The following is a 19,043-nucleotide window of genomic DNA, read 5'->3' as shown; positions in this document are numbered from 1 at the left end:
TTGATCGTGAAAATACTATACCTTGGCCAGCAGTCGTGAAGGCTATGGAATTAATGGACGGTTATAAGAAACGTCTAAGGGAGGACTTGCTGGAGGGTGATAGCAGTGTTCATGCTTCTGTTTGCAGTAAACCCAGAAAGGGTTAAGAACTTTGATGTTAATTTATGTATAATTATAATCTGCAGTTAAGTTTAGAAACATATGCGTTTTCATTAACTATTATTGTCAGAACATATTTGCAGTTTATTATGAATGTTTATTTGAATCTAAATTATTATCATGTACCTAAGCTTTAACTATTTAGAATTGACCCTTTCTAATTTAAAGTCAGTTACAAGAGTGATCAACTATAATGTACCTTCAACATTTTACAAATGTCCATATTATTATGTAACGATGTACCAAAGCTTTAAACCCGCATTTCTTTCAAAGACTATCCTCTTAAAATAAGGGAATGGGTTTAAGGTTGGATTAGGCAGACCGCGGTCTGCCTAATCCAACCATAAATCCTTTCCTGTCCCGTTTTAGGATACTCGGCCCCTCTAGGGTGTCTTTTTGTCTTGCCGCCTTCAAATCAAAAGCATGGAAAAGGGTTTAGGGTTGGATTAGGCGGATCCGCGGTAGCGGTCCGCCTAATCAAACCCTAAACCCTTTCCCGTCCCGTTTTAGGATACCCGGCCCCCCAAAAAGGGTTCACTCGGCCCCTCTAGGGTGTCTTTTTGTCTTTCCGCCTTCAAATAAGAAGACCGCGGATCCGCCTAATCCAACCCTAAACCCTTTCCCGTCCCGTTTTAGGATAACCCCCCCCCCCCCCCCCCAAAAGGGTTCACTCGGCCCCTCTAGGATGTCTTTTTGTCTTGCCGCCTTCAAATGAGAAGCAAGGGAAAGGGTTTAGGGTTGGATTAGGCGGATCCGTCAAACGGGCGTCACCCAAGCCCAAATAAGGGAAATACTTTTCCCTTTCTCTTTGAAGGACAAGGCCAAGCTTTGGATCAATAGCCTTGACCGCACCACCTTGGGAATAGACATTGGCTCTTGCTTTCTATCAAAAGTTTTTTCCACCGGAGAAAACTAGAACTTTGAGGAGCCAAATCACCGGATTCCGTCAACAAGCTCTTGAGAGCTTATATGAAGCTTGGTAGAGGTACAAAGAGCTTCAAAGGCAATGCCCACATAATGGGCTAGATGATTGGTTTCTAGCAATAACATTCTACAATGGATGTTGTGCCGAGTCCCGAAGGATTCTTGATTCCGCCAACAATGGGCGGTTTGATCAAATTGACACCGATCTTGCTCATTCCACGATCGAATCTATGGCGATCCATGATGCCCAATATGTCAATTCCCGAGTTGTGCCATCCAAAGGTAAAGAAGAATCCTCTAACAACTCCGTTTTGCTAGCTCAAATTGCCTTGCTCCAACAACAATTGGCGGAGAGAGATGCTAAAGATTTCATCCAACAACTCAATGTTGTGTCTTCAACGAGCCAAATCATCGTTTGTGATGGATGTGGAGGTGCGGGTCATTATGCCGCATATTGCCGAGCCCCCATTGAAGAGGTAAATGCTTTTCAAGCTTTTAGACAAAGTTCATATCCACCGGGTACATTTTCCAACACTTATAACCCGAATTCAAAATTTCATCCGAACTTGTCTTACACTAGCAATAATGTGCTTAACCCTCAACCCCCACCACAACAAAATGCCTATGTTCCTCAACAACAAAAGTATATCCCTCCACCGGGTTATCAAAATCAACAAAGGCCCCCACTAAACAATTACCAACAAAATCCACCACAAAATGCCCAACAAAACAATCAAGGAGTTGGTAAGCTCGAGGGCATGATAATCCAAATGCAAAGGGAATTGTTGGCTCAAATTCAAAAGAATGATCAAGCTCATAGTGCCGCGGTCAAGATGTTGGAACAACAAGTGGCTCAATTAGCCGCTTCTAGCTCTCAAAGGAAGAATGGTCAACTACCTCCCCAAGGTGAGCAACCACATGAAACCGTTAATTCTATTTCCTTGAGAAGTGGTTCAAGCTATGATGGGCCATCCATGACTTTGGATGATGAGGTGGTTGTTAAAAAGGCCAAGCTTGGGGGAAATGACAAAAGGAAGGCTAGTGAAGAGCCTCTTGTTAGGGATCGTGTGCCATTTCCTCATCGATTGTTGTTGCTAAAGAAGAAGAGCAAGCTTGATGCCAAGAATGTTGGGTCTCCTATGCCAAAAGAAAGTGATGAGGTGGTTATTGAAGAAATCTCTCTTATTGCTAAGGAGAGTGATGCCGTTTCAAACAAGGTGAGTATTCCCAATGAGATAGTGAAAGATGTGGAGGATGCTCCTCCCAAGGAAGTTGTTCAAGTACCATTTCCGCATCGTCTAGCAAAGCAAAAGGAGGAAGGTAAGTTTGCTAAATTTTTGGAAGTTTGTAAAAATTTACAAGTCACCATCCCGTTTATGGAATTGATTACCCAAGTCCCTTCTTACGCAAATTTTATGAAGGAAATCCTCTCGAAGAAGCGATCCTTCAATGAGGTTGAGACCATTGCTTTCACCAAAGAGTGTAGTGCACTCTTACAAAATAAGTCTCCCCCGAAACTTAAGGACCCCGGTAGCTATTCTATTCCTTGCACTATAGGCACATATACCATTGATAAGGCCCTTTGCGACCTAGGTGCTAGTGTAAGTGTCATGCCCTATTCCCTTTGTGAAAAACTTAACATGGGTGCTTTAAAATGCACAAGTATTACATTGCAAATGGCGGACCGTTCTTTAAAGCGACCTTTAGGTGTCTTAGAAGATGTACCCGTCAAAGTTGGCAAGTTTTTCATACCCGTTGACTTCCTCATACTTGATATGGCCGAGGACTCACAAACCCCAATTATATTGGGTAGACCATTTTTACGCACCGCGGGTGCGTTAATTGATGTGAAAAATGGGAGGTTGACGTTGGAAGTGGGTGATGACCGGGTTTCCTTTAGCAAAAACAACACCATTAGAAGCCAAATGTTACAAGAGTCTTGTTATTTATTTAGCACTGTGGACCCTTCTTATGCCTCTACTATGCTTGGCTCCTTACTAATGGATCCGTTGGAGGACGATATGGGCGTTGTTTGCTTTGTAGGTGACGATGTTAAGGGCACTATTGCTAAGAGTGCCAAAAAGAAGAAAAGGAAATTTTATTTGAACAATTTCAAATGGTTGCGGAATACAAAGATAGCTATGAAATGGAGCTCGGTTGGTGGCAAGCTCAAGTACCAAACTTGAATCAAATAGCTTCTTACGTCGTGCGGGACGTTAAACCAGCGCTTCTTGGGAGGCAACCCAAGCTTTTTATTGCTTTTATTTATTTTTGTTTTTAATTTTCTGCAATTTATTGTTTTTCGTAGATTAGTAATAAAAATACTCGACTTAACGATATTTCTTTTGTGATTTCTAGGTGAAAATGAAGAAAGGAGAAATTGGAGTGCACTTGACACGCAACCCCATGCAATAACCCCGTTCGGGGACGTGGTTTTTAAGAAACAAGAAGGGAATTAAATCAATGCGGAAAAAAGGCAAAACCTGAAGAGGAGGTCAACCCCGATCGGGGTCGTGGTTCTGTGAAATTTTGGCCTTTCTTCCTTATGCGGGTAAAGAGTGAATCATTTTTATCATTCTTATAGAAACCCGATGGTACCTTCATTCTCTTTCTCTACCATTTTTCTTCACTATTTTTCACTTAGATCACAAAGAAACATCTACATCCCCCCGAATTCATGCTAGCTTGGGGGAGATTAGCAAGTCGAGTAAGTTTTAATTGCTTTGCATTTTAGTTTAGATCTTGCATCCCATTAAACATAACCTCTAGTCCTTCTTGTTTTGTGCTTTGAGCCATTTTTATGGTTTGATTGGGTGATTTGGATAGTTGGCACATTGAGGACAATGTGATGTTTAGCTTGGGGGGAGATATTGCATTTGCATATAGAATAGTTTGCATGTAGTGTAGGAAATTTGAAATTTTTTGAGAGAAATTTTTGCTTTGTGCTTGCTTGTAGCCTACTTTCCTCTTTGCTTATCCTAATAGTGGCTTGTTGCTAATGATTTATTCTTTCATGTTGGGATATTAGCTACATGGGGATGTCTTGACATAGTAGGTGGGAGATGAAGAATGTACCGAATGGGCTTGATCTTGACTTGTGGCGAGCTACAAAATGGTAAGGTAGAGCCTTTTTTTGACCGATGCATCCATATCCGGTCTCTCTTAGGTGAGTGTAGGTCTTCTTATGATGTGTGTTTTATCAAAACGCACAAGTATGGTTCTTATGTCATCTCTTGGTAAGCATGTATTCACTTGTTATAGCATTTTGGAGCCATTCACATGAATATAATTGCCTTCTTGACCCCTTCACAAACAATTTTCCCTAGCTACATTATAACTTGCCTACCTTGTTGAGCTAGTAGCTTGTTTGGTCTTGTTTGGGTGCTCAATTGGGATTTGTTTCAAAGTTTGAATATCATGTGAGCTTGGTCTTAATGCTCAAAGAAGAAGAAAAAAAGAGATGAAAGAAAAAAATGGAAAAAGATGAAAAAAATGAGAATGAAAAAGATGAGAAAAAAGAAAGAAAAAGAAATGAAAAAAACATGAAAGTGAAATGAAAAAAAAGAAGTATGAATTGAAAAGAAAGAAAAGAGAAGAAGAAAAGATGTGAGAAATTCTCAAGCATTATTCATATATTTTGGAGGATTTTCTCATGGTTTGAATTGCAAAATTGGGTTGGAATTGGGATTGAGCACCTTTACAATTTGGTAGTTGCTAGCTTGACTTAGCCCCACATTACCATAATTCTCTTGTTCCCCCTTCTTACCCATGTTTATTTGCCTTCTTCCTACCCATTTGGCTTCTTTATCATGCTTACATGTGATTACCTTTGCTTGCTTGTTTTGACATGTTTACCATATTAGATTGCGGGCACATTGTTATAAGTTGAGGATAGTTGAGTGTTCACTCACAAAATTGTCCTTTCACATAAAAAGAGTTTGAGTGCCTCGTGAGAGTCCATAAGTCAAAAGATCATGCAAGAGCTTAAAGGTTCATTTAAAGTTTTCTATGCTACGCCGTCATGTAAATCTCAACCATGCTTTGCTTTATTCCTTGCCCATGTTGCTTTGGGTTTCTAAATCATTATGCTTAGCTTGTTTGGGATATTGCATTTGATGGGATATGGTTTCTTGCTTGGGGACAAGCAAGGGTTTAGCTTGGGGGAGTTTGATAAGTGCATATTTTATATACTTTCATCCCCTATATTAGCTTTATTTTATTTGTTATTTAGCACTTATCATAGTGTCTTAAGCTAATATTTGTTGTTCTAGTGTATTTGCTTGTCTTAACATGTTTTTGTAGGAATCTAAGCATTTAGAGGCTTTTTCCTATCATTTTATACACTAAGTTCATTAAGCTAATCAAGACCAAGTGTGGACTAAGCATGGAGTATTGGATTGGGTTTTGCATGGAGAAATTGATGGATTATTATGTATAATGCAAATATTGACAACAACCAAAGTCAAGGCCCAATGATCAAATCCAAGTCAAGGTGGAAAGCATAAGATTCCAACATGCTTAGGATGCTTTTTGGGAGCTCTAAAGATCATAGATGAGGCATTTACCCGGGTGATTAAGGAGCATTAAAGTATAAACTTTGGATTCCTCACGCAATTAAGAGAGGAATTAAGAGAAAATACCCGGAAACACACGACCCCGATCGGGGCCACCCAACCCCGATCGGGGCCGCATGCATCTTGCTCGTTTACGTTTCTTTATCCTCTCCTATAAATAGGAGAGGTGTTCCAAGGTCTTTGCATCCAATTTTACGTCCAAGTTTTAGTTTACAATAGCCTTAAGCATTATAATTCTCTCAATAGTTTTCATATTAGTTTACAAATTAGTTAATCTTGTAGTTCTTCAAACATTTGGTTCTAAGTTATTTCAAGCTTTTGGTTATACATTGTTCTTCCATACAAGTTCTCTACTTTTAAGGTATTTCTACTTATAGTTTATATCTCTACATTTCTATTTCAGTTATTACATAGTTTATAATTAAATAATTTGTTTAGATTACTTTAGTTTAATTCTTCCACATGTTAAATCAATTAGTTTATATAAATCATACAATTATGTTCACCATTTCTCTTAATTTAGTTTGCAATTTACATTTTAGTATGAGTAGCTAAATTTCCTAGTCTAAGGGCTAGGGGAGCCATGCATAAACTTAATATATAAACATGATAAAATAAGTTAATAATAATATTGTTCATATTGCTTCTATCACATGCTTGCATCGTCACGTTTAATCGTTGTTTAAGGCCTTATTTAAATGATTAAGTTTGTTCATTCGTTCTATAAGTCGAGAGGCACGGAATTGAATTAGACAAAGCATGTATAGTAGGATGACCTAGTCATGGACGAGAGTTTCTCTAGGACCCGGTCTATGGTTGATGCTAATGCCGCAAGGTGGGTATCCTTAAGCCTAAGCAATTGACAATGTTATTAGTACCGAGTTTATCATGTTCATATGTTTACTTTTGCATGTGTGACCCGAACCCCTTAGACTCTCTTTTATTATATAATTTACATCATTATTGTTATTAATCACCAAACAACCAAACCAAACCAAATCGTAATCGACCTTGATAAAAATCTACCCATAGCAATTCACGAAGTAATTCCCGTTTCCTTGTGTTCGACCCCTATTGCTACATTAACTTGTTGTCTAGGGTAATTATAATTACAGACTATGGAGCATGAAGATAAAAATTCTCAAAAGCGAAGAAAAGTTACTTTTATTTTTCCACCAGCTGAAAGTTGCACTGATGGTAAAAATGAGTGTGCTCCATTTACAAGAAAGCGTAAATCAGCTACTATTAACAGTAAATCTAAGTGTATACAATCTTTCGCAAAGAAAATAAATGAAGAAAGTGACGATGATCTTGCAGTTAAGAAACAAATTGTTTCTGTTAATAAACAAATTGTTACTGCAAAGAAACAAAGTCCTCAAAAGGGTAAAGTAAGTAATAAGATGGTATTGGGTTCCAAGTGTAAGCAGAAGTTTGATTTCTCTTCGTTTAAAAGTGCATATACGAGAATGTCTCCTACAGGAGTAGTTGAGGTAGTTGAACGTTTATCATACGAACAGTGGTGCGCGCTAGAAGAGATTGGATTTAGTGAGCTGTTTTGGTTAAGAGTTCGTTCCATTCCTTTAAAGCTTGGGTATTGGTTAATTAAGCAAAGATAACCCATACCAAAAGCGTATTGATCTTCTTGATGGTGAGAAGTCGTTCTTGAAGGTTTCTGATGTAAGATCAACATTTGGATTTCCAATAGGCCCTAAAACAGTTGAATTATCCAAAACTCATACTGAATCAGAAGAGTTTCAAGAGTTTTATGGCAAATGGAAACAACAATTTGGTATAAAAGATGGACAAGTTCCACTTAAAACGCTTGAGAATTGGTTGATAAATCATGATCATGGTGGTGATGAATTCAAGGTTAACTTTGTTGTGTTTGCTATTTTTTTGCTAATGAGAAACACCCAAAAGCCTTTGGTTAATCATCATGTTTTAAAATCGTTGATGAATGTTGATGAAATCAAAGATTACAATTGGTGTTCCTTTTTATTAAAAAGTCTCCAAGAATGCAAGATTGAGTGGGTGGAAAAGGAGACTCACTTCGGCGGGCCACTGTTGTTTTTGGAGGTAAGAAGTCTCAAAAAATATATTTGAAGTGCATAAATTAATTTAACATTGTAAGGTACTTTTTCATTTTCTTCTAATTAATTTTTATTTTTTATTTTTTATTTTTTTTGCAGCTCATCTATGTTGATCACGTTGTTCATGTGGAACGAAAAGTTGAAAGAGATTATTATACGTTGGTAGGTTGGACTAGTAGTTTGTTATCATCCAGAGAGAAGGATGAGATGAAAAGTGGTATGTTTGGAAATGGTAAGTTGGAAGCACCAATGAAGGAGGTGGTTGACAATACAGGTGTCGAATCTGTTTATGAAACAAAGGACTAGACCGAGGAGTATATGAAAGATCATAGATCCATATTAGACTCTCTAATAAAAATTAAATTATCTCATAATTTATCATTTTGATGATCTATGTAACATGCATGCAAATATAAAAGCATAAAAATGAAAGTTTAAGGAAAAACAATTTCCTTACATTGATTTTATGGTAATTTGGGCACAATCAAGATCTTCTACCTTGATTGTTCTTGAGCTTATAATAAAAGGATGATCCTCCTAACAAATCTTCAAAGAGAAGATCTCCTTCAAGATGCACCCAAGAACTTAACCCAAAACTAACAAGTATTTTACTAGAAACTTGTTAAAATTATACCCTTGATATTATTTGTAATATTACTAACACTTCTTAGTAATAAAATTTGATTACTAACTTCTTAGTAAAGATGTGTAATAATTTTTAGAGAGATAGCCTAAATATTTATTCACATGCAAAAGTGAAGTGAGCAAGTGTGTAACAAAATGAACAATCTTAGTCAATAAAGAGGGGGAAAACCGGTGGAGTGAGGGAGAGGTGGAGTGTTCAAATTGTTTTATATTTTTTAATCTTACATCACATGCAAAATCATTATAAGATAACTTATGGTAGTATATAAAGTAAGGTGAAATGATTATGTTCCTAATCATCCACAACTCTATTTTACACGGTCCACTTGCCCATTTACGGGTCCATATTGGTTCTTATATTTGTCGCACAAATACGTGTAATTTTATTTTAAACATCGTTTCATGTTTAAATACTTCCATAATTAATTCGTCCAAATCACTCCGTAAATATACGTGTACCACTACACATATTATTTACGTACTAATATTAATCACATTAATCAATTGGTACAATTTTAGTGAAGTAACAATTAATTAACTAAAACCCGTCTCCCAAAATTTATTATTCAATTATCACATAATTAAATAATATCTGCCGTGCCTCGAGTTCGCAACTCGAAATCTCTCTAAAAATAATCGACTAACCTCTTAGTCTATAAATCAAGGGACTAAATAAATTGTATCTCATACAATTAATTAGTTGTCAATTGGGGTTCGTTTCTTTAGGTGTGACCGAAAGGGGTCAGTTGATCACCGTCGTCTCACGACAATAACGTCAAACTCTAGTCAGCCAACCGTTATCGATTTACGTTAATCAACTGACGAGGATCAAATAATTAAATATCTGATGATATTCCTTTAATGAGATTTATTATGTAAACGCACTATTGTGGAGGACACTAACTCCAACAATCTCCCACTTGTCCGACACAAGGTGTGCGCTACCAATTCTCTTGTCCGTTTTAATCTCCCACTCAATGCAAGGTATCTTTCAGGTCGCACTTGCACATGAACATATCGCGAGTGGTTTTCTCGATCGGGAGTGTGACTACCTGACCGGAAAAATCTCTCACAGATTACTTCGAAGCGTGGCCACGCATTTGTAGTCATTAACTCCTCGAGTGGCCTTGAGATATAGTTACCCAACGTGGGTGGACAATTCCTGTCTGCCCTATCTATCCTATTGCATATTACAGATCACCATGACCTAGTAAATGCCCTTTGTCCTCCTTTCACGGGACGACCTAGGATAAAAACCAAAGTCACTCGGAAACTACACTTGCTCAGATAATAGTCTCCAGTCAAAAGAATCGATTCATAGGAACATCTTAGAGATCCCTGCCACGACCAGGCATCTATAATAGAACTTAGGGACTCTCTAAATGGTCACTGTCCGGCAAAGTGTCACACACTCTGCCTATGTAATCGACTAGTCATCACGTATGACCTTATGGTGTTGAACAACCATCAATCGACTTACAATCTAGTCACTCCGAGACATCACCTCATTAAGTGACTAGGGACAAAATACAATGTTCATCTTGTTCACTTGAATAGTGTTCAACATTGTCTCCACAACTTATTCGGATAAACAAGGTATTCTTGTTTTCAGTCAAACTGAATAATTGAGTTCTTAAAGAGACTCAAACAATGAATGCGAACATGACTTACGTAAATATTAATACGCTATCCAATATTTACATAACGATCTTTAGCAATTAAGGTATACTCTTCAATCACATTGAGATGACATAACCATCATGTCTACCTTATGCCTACGGCTTTGGTTAGAGGATTAACAATAGTTGCATCACTCTAATTTCCATTGCTATTTTCCTTTGTTCTATGCAATCTTTTCATCACATAGAGCATTTCTAAGTACACGTCTAAACAAGTTTTTAGACTCTGGTTCTAAAGCCAGTCAAACACTCCCACTGTTTTCACAGTCTCTTGGGATATGATATTCGGCTAACAGAACTACTCTAGTCCCATTAAATTCCGGTTATCAACTATCTCTATTACAACATCGGATGTTGTAATGTACTTAGCGTTCGTTCATGATTTGTACGTATAACAATTATACATACACATCCTTCATATGACATCTTTTATGTAGGACTCCTCATACATGTTTGCTTTATACATGTATAACTTCTTATACATATATGTATAACTTCTTATACATATTATTCTTTATGCACATAGCACTCTTATATGCTAACCATTCCTTAACGAGGCCCATAACATCTTATAAGCATAGGAATGTTTCCGTGTAATCCTTTTACACAAAATTCACAAATTTCTCCAAACTACAAGAGTAAATCCTCAGTGCTTCTCAAGTACTCAAGGTTGCTCTTGATAATTATCTAGTGACACTCACTAGGAAATGATTGGTAATGACTTCTCATATTCTCAATATGATTCGACGAGAGAAGCTTTTAGCATATTTAATAGATCCTGCAGCGGAAGCACAAGAGATCATATTTATTGTTCAACAACTTGAACGAGTCAAGAATCTTATCACATAAGTCTCTTGACTATAATGCTAATATCCATGGAGATCTATCTCATTAGATCCGGATATTTATGATGTGCCATGCTACTCTCAAATATTCACCCGAAAATATTTCTAGTCACTAATATGTCAAACACATATTTACACTAAGAAACATCACCTTAGCTACATTTCTAGTCACTAATATGTCAAGCACATATTTAGACTAAGAAACTCACTTTAGCTCCCACTAAACTCCATGTATCATCATGGTACCTCGACACTCGAGTAATACCATTTTGATAGACTATATGATTGAACCCAAAGTTCCAACTCTTTGACGTATATAGATCACAAAAGGGATCTTTCAAGCATGCCAGGCTTCTTAGCATTGACAAGATCAACAAAACTTCTCCCAAGGAGAAAGTTTCATTATTCATTTGCCGAATCTCATCCTCATGAGAAGCTATATTGCTAAGACCATACGAATTGATAAAGGCATTTGGGTTGTCACAAACTCTCTATAACAAGCCCAAGTTTTAAACATCTTATGTAACCTTTACGACAAGATCAAGGTAACCAACCAAAGTATTCACCTTAAATCAAGTCTCGAAAACATCTCGTGTTTCCTTCCTTATCGCATCGTGTGCAAGAAAATCAATTCGAATTGCATGGTGACACGCCATCACATAGAGTTCATACTATAGAAAAGCCTTTGATGAGGGTTTAAGATTCGTCACTTTTGAAAAGTAACGCAATATTATCACAAAATTATCTCCTTATAACCACTGAGCCACAATAAAGAACGTCTTCTTGGATTGTACTCACCACTGAGCTTCAATAAATAACGTCTTTTTGCATTGTACTCGGTTTGTGGGTCTTAGACTTCCGCAAGTTCAAAATTTCTCCCACTCTGTCTTCCAGAAAATGAAAATCTTTCTGGAAAGACAGTATTATGAGCCACAAACTCTTTGTTCTCGTTTTGGAGGAGTAAAAATCAAGTGGTTCAATTTTGGATAACCTTCACAAATACACAAATTGGTTCTAACCAAATGTATAAAAAGACAAGTTAGGGACTCTCCCTATCCAAATCTCATATGGAGTCATTTAGGGTATTATAGTCGGGTTTTAAACTTTTAGTGAGAAAATAGCTTACAAAATTGCGAAAAACCTCAAATTATATCTCATAAAGTTCGGTTTATATTACTTGACTACACCATACTCTATGGTGTCCCAAGGAGAAGGTATTATGTGAACTGGTTCACAATCTTCTTAGTGATTATCAAGGTCATTACTTGATATTACCCATTTGATCTTCAAAGTCATTACTTTGAAACTTCCGATCAACATCTTGATCTTGACGTGCTTTTGGTTTACTACTTCATTTTGAAAATATTTCACGTTTCAAAAATCACTTTTATGTCTTATTAAATAGATATGAGGTTTTCATATCTACTTAACATTACGGTAAAAGTAATGAAGTATATATATATATATATATATATATATATATATATATATATATATATATATATATATATATATATATATATATATATATATATAACCAACTATCGGCCTTAAGCATCCGTATGTATATGGTCAATCACCTCACTATTTGTGTTTCTTTTCTGCAAAAGAAAACATAATACATGCATACATACCATAAGATTCTCAATCAAATGGTTATACGATGTGCTAATCGTTTATATGTTAAACGAATTTACTTGAGGTTTGATCAATTGGGTTCACCGGATGTGAGACTTTAAAATCTACAAGATAGTATAATATTTAGTTTTCATGAAGAATGTAAAATTCCTCTAACTTGAGTGGTCTAAACCAACCATCAAGTTACCATAGGATTAGGTACAATCTTTTGTTTTAAATCACATGAGTGATGCCTTCTATGTATAAACATAGATGATTACATTCTTTTAAAACTAAATTAGGTACATTTGTCCCCATCGAAATCATTGCTACTCTAGCACCACTTTGATACAAAAATGTCCTATGCTAGACGTCTTACGTTTTATCAATTTATTTAAACTTCTTTACAAAGAAATGACCCGTACTTGGTATCTCATACCAAGATAGTGGAACTAGCCTATCCATTGAGTAGATGTCTCTTTCAACTTTGTTCTATCGCATACATCTAGGGTTGCATCTTTTTAACTCCCACTCACTTTCACATTCCTCTTTGCTTCAACAAGCAAAAATGAATCTTATGAAGACCTCTCTTCAAGTCATTCGTGATATTTTATACACTTAGTAAGAGTGAATTACTATAAAGTGAGTGTAACATGTGGCAAAATCTCAACTTCTTGCGAAATTGGACTACCTAACCGTTCAATTGTTATCATATGCCTAAACTCTTTAGCGCATATACAATCGATTTGGCCTTTCTCTAAGTGAGCCATTTGACGGTATCATATTGGAGTATTATAAGTGTTTTTGAAAACTCTTTTCGCAAACTTTTGAATTACACTTGAGTAATTAAAACTAATATGTCATCATCATGACGGAGGTGTCACTTCCGAAATCAAGACTCTCTTGATAAAATGTGACTTCCTTTTAAACTCGTAATATGAGTTTGCAACATGAAACCCCTTTTTAACATGTATGGACGTTAATTAAGTTGTATAATAACCGCAAAAATCGTTGTAAGCTTATGTAGGTGAATTGGTAAATCATGTTACCAATCATTAATTCCTTCACAAAGAAACCGCTTTCTATGAAAGAATGAAACAAGTATAACAATAAATAGAGAAAGGAGGATGAAATGCGCGATGTCATACATTTATGAGAATGGACGAAAAATAGGAAAAATTAACATTCAATGTTTTAATTTTACTTGTGAAACATCTTTAACAAGTTTTAACATTTATATAATGATCTCCCACTAAATTATATAAATGATTCCAAGACCCAAATATTAAACAAAAATGAGCATCGCTTGGGCAAAACATCCCATAATTGTGTAAATTCGGTAAGTCACGTTGACTAATTCTACCTCTAGAACTCTTGGTCGATGAATTTCCTTAAATTCATCTACTAGCCCCGGAACACAAGACCGTCTTATATCCCGTTGAGTCCAACCGATTTTTGCGTGTGATAACCGCTTATCATCCTACTTACTCAAGGTAAAAAAAGAACACCCCGTTTGGGCGAGCGTGGCTCTAATGAACAAGAGATTCATAGGTGTTACTAATTGGTAAGGCTAATCTCAATTTTAGTTATGTGAGAGATCTTGTCAATTTAGTCATAAATTCCCTATAAGTGAACTAAGTCGGTGAATGTAAATGACTTGAATTGACAACCGCGAAAATAAAATGCATGTGAATGGCGATTTTGGCATGCGCGAAAATAAAAACAAGCAAACAAGTAAGCATATGAATAAATCCTAGTATGGCCACCTAGTTAATAAAAACTAGACTATTACATATCGGAAACCAACTCCTTGGTCTCTTGTCTCTTCATTCCAAAAGTGGCTCCTTCTTGTGGGATTTGGAACACCTTCCAAAAATAGACTAAAATCTCGATGTAATCCGTCTTTTGAAACGCCGGTAAGAATAACTATTACAATTGAATTACATAGCTATTCCTATTATACATTAATTAATAAAATAAATAAAACTATTAATTAATTACAAACCGACGATACGAGATCGTATTTAATTACAAACAAATTGCTATTCCCATTCATTTCGGGTTATAACGATTAAAATAAACTAGGCCATACTAGGTATAACAAGATAAATACGTTAAATAAATGACAATCATTCATTCAACTTAAATAAATATGCTAAAAATGCTGTAAAATGATGCCAAAATCGCCCTATCTATCAATCGTTGGTATCCATCTCGGTTTTTGTGGATTTAATCGATTCTTAACATGTAAAAATCAATAATCAACTCTTAAATCTCATTTAAGTCCAAAATAATTGTCCAAACTATTTTGAACCTCAAAATTAGTCCTCACTAATTTTATGATGAATAATTAGTTTGATTTGGTGATATTATGCTAATTTAATCGGTAAAATCATAATTTTTTAAGTAAAAATCCAAAATAATTGAAATATTACCCAAAAAATTGAAACAAAAATTTTGAGTATTCTGGAACACTCCCAAGAAAACCAAAATATCATAAAAATTGCCCCAAAAATCCGGATAAAATTTATGAAGAAAAAGATCGATATTTATCGGTTTTAACCACTAAAACCAATAAACATCAAAACAAGGTGAAATCACATTTTAAATTTCACTTTTAACTTTTAAATAACATTTTCAAATGTACATAAATTAATCATAGGCAGAATCAATTGCTTCAAAATTATGATTAATTTATTTCACTTTTATCGACTTTTATCTCATAAAATCAATAAACATGCAAAAAATTCAAACCAACCTTCAAACTTTTACATACAATCAGTAGAAAACATGAATGAAACACCATAAAAATTCCATGGCCCGAATCATCCTTTAACTATTTTTAGTCAATTAATAACAAAAATACGGCATTTTGACTCGGTTTTCTACCAAAAATCATTAAAAATAGCAAAATAACTTCATAAATCACCAAACTTAACCACAAACCTTTTAAGATCCGTAGGTATGCATGCCCCAAAAATTTCGTGCTAAAACCTCTTCTAACACAATTTTTGAGTTTTTATAAATTATCTCATAATTCATTAATATGCTTAAAATCAACATGCAAATTACAAGCCTAAGCTATGATACCACTTGAAAGATCATAGATCCATATTAGACTCTCTAATAAAAATTAAATTATCTCATAATTTATCATTTTGATGATCTATGTAACATGCATGCAAATATAAAAGCATAAAAATGAAAGTTTAAGGAAAAATAATTTCCTTACATTGATTTTATGGTAATTTAGGCACAATCAAGATCTCCTACCTTGATTGTTCTTGAGCTTATAATAAAAGGATGATCCTCCTAACAAATCTTCAAAGAGAAGATCTCCTTCAAGATGCATCCAAGAACTTAACCCAAAACTAACAAGTATTTTACTAGAAACTTGTTAAAATTATACCCTTGATATTATTTGTAATATTACTAACACTTCTTAGTAATAAAATTTGATTACTAACTTCTTAGTAAATATGTGTAATAATTTTTAGAGAGATAGACTAAATATTTGTTCACATGCAAAAGTGAAGTGAGCAAGTGTCTAACAAAATGAACAATCTTAGTCAATGAAGAGGGAGAAAACCGGTGGAGTGAGGGAGAGGTGGAGTGTTCAAATTGTCTTATATTTTTTAATCTTACATCACATCCAAAATCATTATAAGATAACTTATGGTAGTATATAAAGTAAGGTGAAATGATTATGTTCCTAATCATCCACAACTCTATTTTACACGGCCCACTTGCCCATTTACGGGTCCATATTGGTTCTTATATTTGTCGCACAAATACCTGTAATTTTATTTTACGACAGGTTCCTCGTATTTGTCATTCACAGGAGGTATGTTTTATACACTAAATAGGGGTGAAAAGGGTCGGGCTATGCCGCCAGTCAGTGTGCCATTTAATGTGTCATACTCAGATTTTGTCAAAAATCACGATAAGACTTAGCTTGCACCATGATGTGTTGTGGCTTGTGTTGGCCGAGAAATTGGTTGCATGTGCACTGGTCCAAGGCCTTAGTTTCACCTTTAATAGTGAATTCTACAACACTCATTCAAGATATTAATGGCCGTTACTAATACCCTGTCGATGTACGTTGCTATATATCCAGCCAAGACATTATAGGTCTGTTAATCCTTCCCAAGAGAAGAGTAGAGAAGCGTTGTACCTTTACCTAGTTCTCAGAAATTGGATTGGATAACACTTGGTATTTTGACTCTAGACTACTCAGTTTTCGAATTTTTAATGTTTTGGTTTTAAGGTTTATAAAGTTTTATGCCACCTCTTCAAAAAACATTTATATGCGATGATCTTATATACCGTATGTCATAGCATGAAATTTTTTGTATGGACTTGTGGTATTTTTTTCGCTTATCAATATCAGAAAACCTCAGGCAGATTTGTTACTTGTATTTTATTTTTGTGATACTGAGAAACAATATCATACGTTATTAAAAACATTATCACACCTTATACAAAATAATATCACTATTTCACAAGTGCTTTAAACGACTCTCCAATTTTGTGATACTGTGAAACAATATCAGAACCATTAAAATAAAATACCACAAGTCCTTAGAAACAATATCACAGTTTTGTGATTAACGTGTTAAACTTACTTTTGACATTATGTTTTTGTTCTTTGTTTTCTTTTCTTGCAGATTTATTCACTTGCGGATGTTGATTAAGAGCTTGTGTGCATGCTGAGGAACTCCATATTACATCATCAACTTAGCAAAATCGTCTTTTTTTACTCATTATACGCACATATACAAATTCTTTTATGCTTAGATGTAATTCCAAATGGCAACAATTTTGTATTCTTTCTCCATTTTTGGTGAACAATATCATAAAATTTCAGAATAAATAATATAGTGTTACCAAGATTTGCCTTTTGTATTTTACAATATCACTATTCTTCTGAAACAGTATCACTATTCTTTTGAAACAATATCATCACATTACGCTTAATTATAGACAATATCACATGTTCTTATAAACAATATCACTCCATATACAAAACAATATCACGGTTAAAAGTATTTTACAAAGAGTCTCCAATTATGTGCTATTGTGAAACAATATCACAACCAGGTAAATAAAATACCACGAGTCATTAGGAACAATATCACACTGTATGTAAAACAATATCACACTATATACAAAACAATATTGAAGTAAAAAGTTATTTTAAATCCCTATCCACTTTTGTTATATGAGAAACAATATCACAACTATTAAAGTAAAATATCACTTGATATTTGAAACAATATCACACTTTACCAAACTTTACCAAAAAATCTGATCTTTGTGGGGTTCGAACCCACGTCTTGTGCAATAGCACATGCTCTCCCATTTGAGCTAAAAGATGACATATTAACATCGACACTAATGATGGGTTAAGAAAAAGTAACATAGTAATCTGATTATCATATCAAGTTCAAAAGATTTGCTATAGTACCGCGGTATAGCACTTAAGATTTAACTATAAACTATGGATGAATTATGTCGTCTTTCTTACCTTTTACTCTTAAGCTAAACTCATAATTTAAGCTTTTACAGCCACTTACGTTGTACTACCAAGTGCCTATGAACATTAATCTTATGTACTTCACTATTCAAGGGGAAAAAAAGTTGAATAATACAATTACTTCTTCACTAATCACTTAAAAACACCAATACAATGACCATATGCTTACCTATGTTGCTCAAATCCGTATGGAGGTATCTGATACGGGCTGGGTGCGTGTCCAAGTGTTGGACTCCCCCATTTTTATAAAAAAAATATGCATATCTTGGCTTAAAGAAAGATGTTAAATGTCATGCCCTTATCAGTGTCGAGTGTTGGGAATCAGAAGTGTCGGAGTAACATAGATTCTTACCATGTTCAATATTTATCAGGTTAACTAAACAGTCAAAACGACATACTACATACATCAAATTGAACATACTACATACAAGCAAAATCTAAGTTATACTCTATTAACAGTCGAAATGGATCACTCATTTTACAACGAAGGGAAAACTGAAGTTGGATCGTTATTTATACCGCATTTAAGTTCGAGTTATACATCAAATTCCTAAACTAGACTAAAGTAAGAGTTGCAATAGTCACTCTTGAAAACATGAACCAGGTGTGAACTAAACTACTAGACTTGTGTCTACTAAACTACTGCCTTAAGTATTCTGATTTGACTTAGAATGACTACGTCTAGTTAGCAAATAACATAAATAGTGAAACAAAGAGTAAGATACTTCACTCAGTGCCTTGCAAATAACTTACTCCCTGTCTTTGCCAGTGCTGCACTTTGTATTTCATATTGATTACCGATATTGATCAATCATTGAAGAACCGACAACCTTCACAACAACAGTAAAGAGAGCCCCAATTGAAAACAAAGAAATACTCAAACTGATAATTGCCTCCAATTTGAAGAGCTAGCTTGCACTAAAAAAATTCCCTATTTTTTTTCATTTTTTTATCATTCAGCAAAACAAATGGCT

At 35.0% G+C, this 19,043-nt stretch overlaps 1 non-coding gene across 1 annotated transcript; it reads right to left on the bottom strand.

The window, feature by feature from the left end:
- Nucleotides 1-1,076: 1,076 nt before the first annotated feature.
- LOC141620070 (small nucleolar RNA R71) lies at nt 1,077-1,183 on the bottom strand. The gene has a single exon (XR_012531876.1). It is a non-coding gene; the product is annotated as a small nucleolar RNA R71 (small nucleolar RNA).
- Nucleotides 1,184-19,043: the final 17,860 nt, after the last annotated feature.

This window comes from Silene latifolia, chromosome 1, assembly GCF_048544455.1.
Source record: "Silene latifolia isolate original U9 population chromosome 1, ASM4854445v1, whole genome shotgun sequence".
Lineage (NCBI taxonomy): Eukaryota > Viridiplantae > Streptophyta > Magnoliopsida > Caryophyllales > Caryophyllaceae > Silene > Silene latifolia.
Note: the sequence above shows the minus strand (reverse complement) of the source record. Positions and strands in the feature narration are given on the sequence as shown.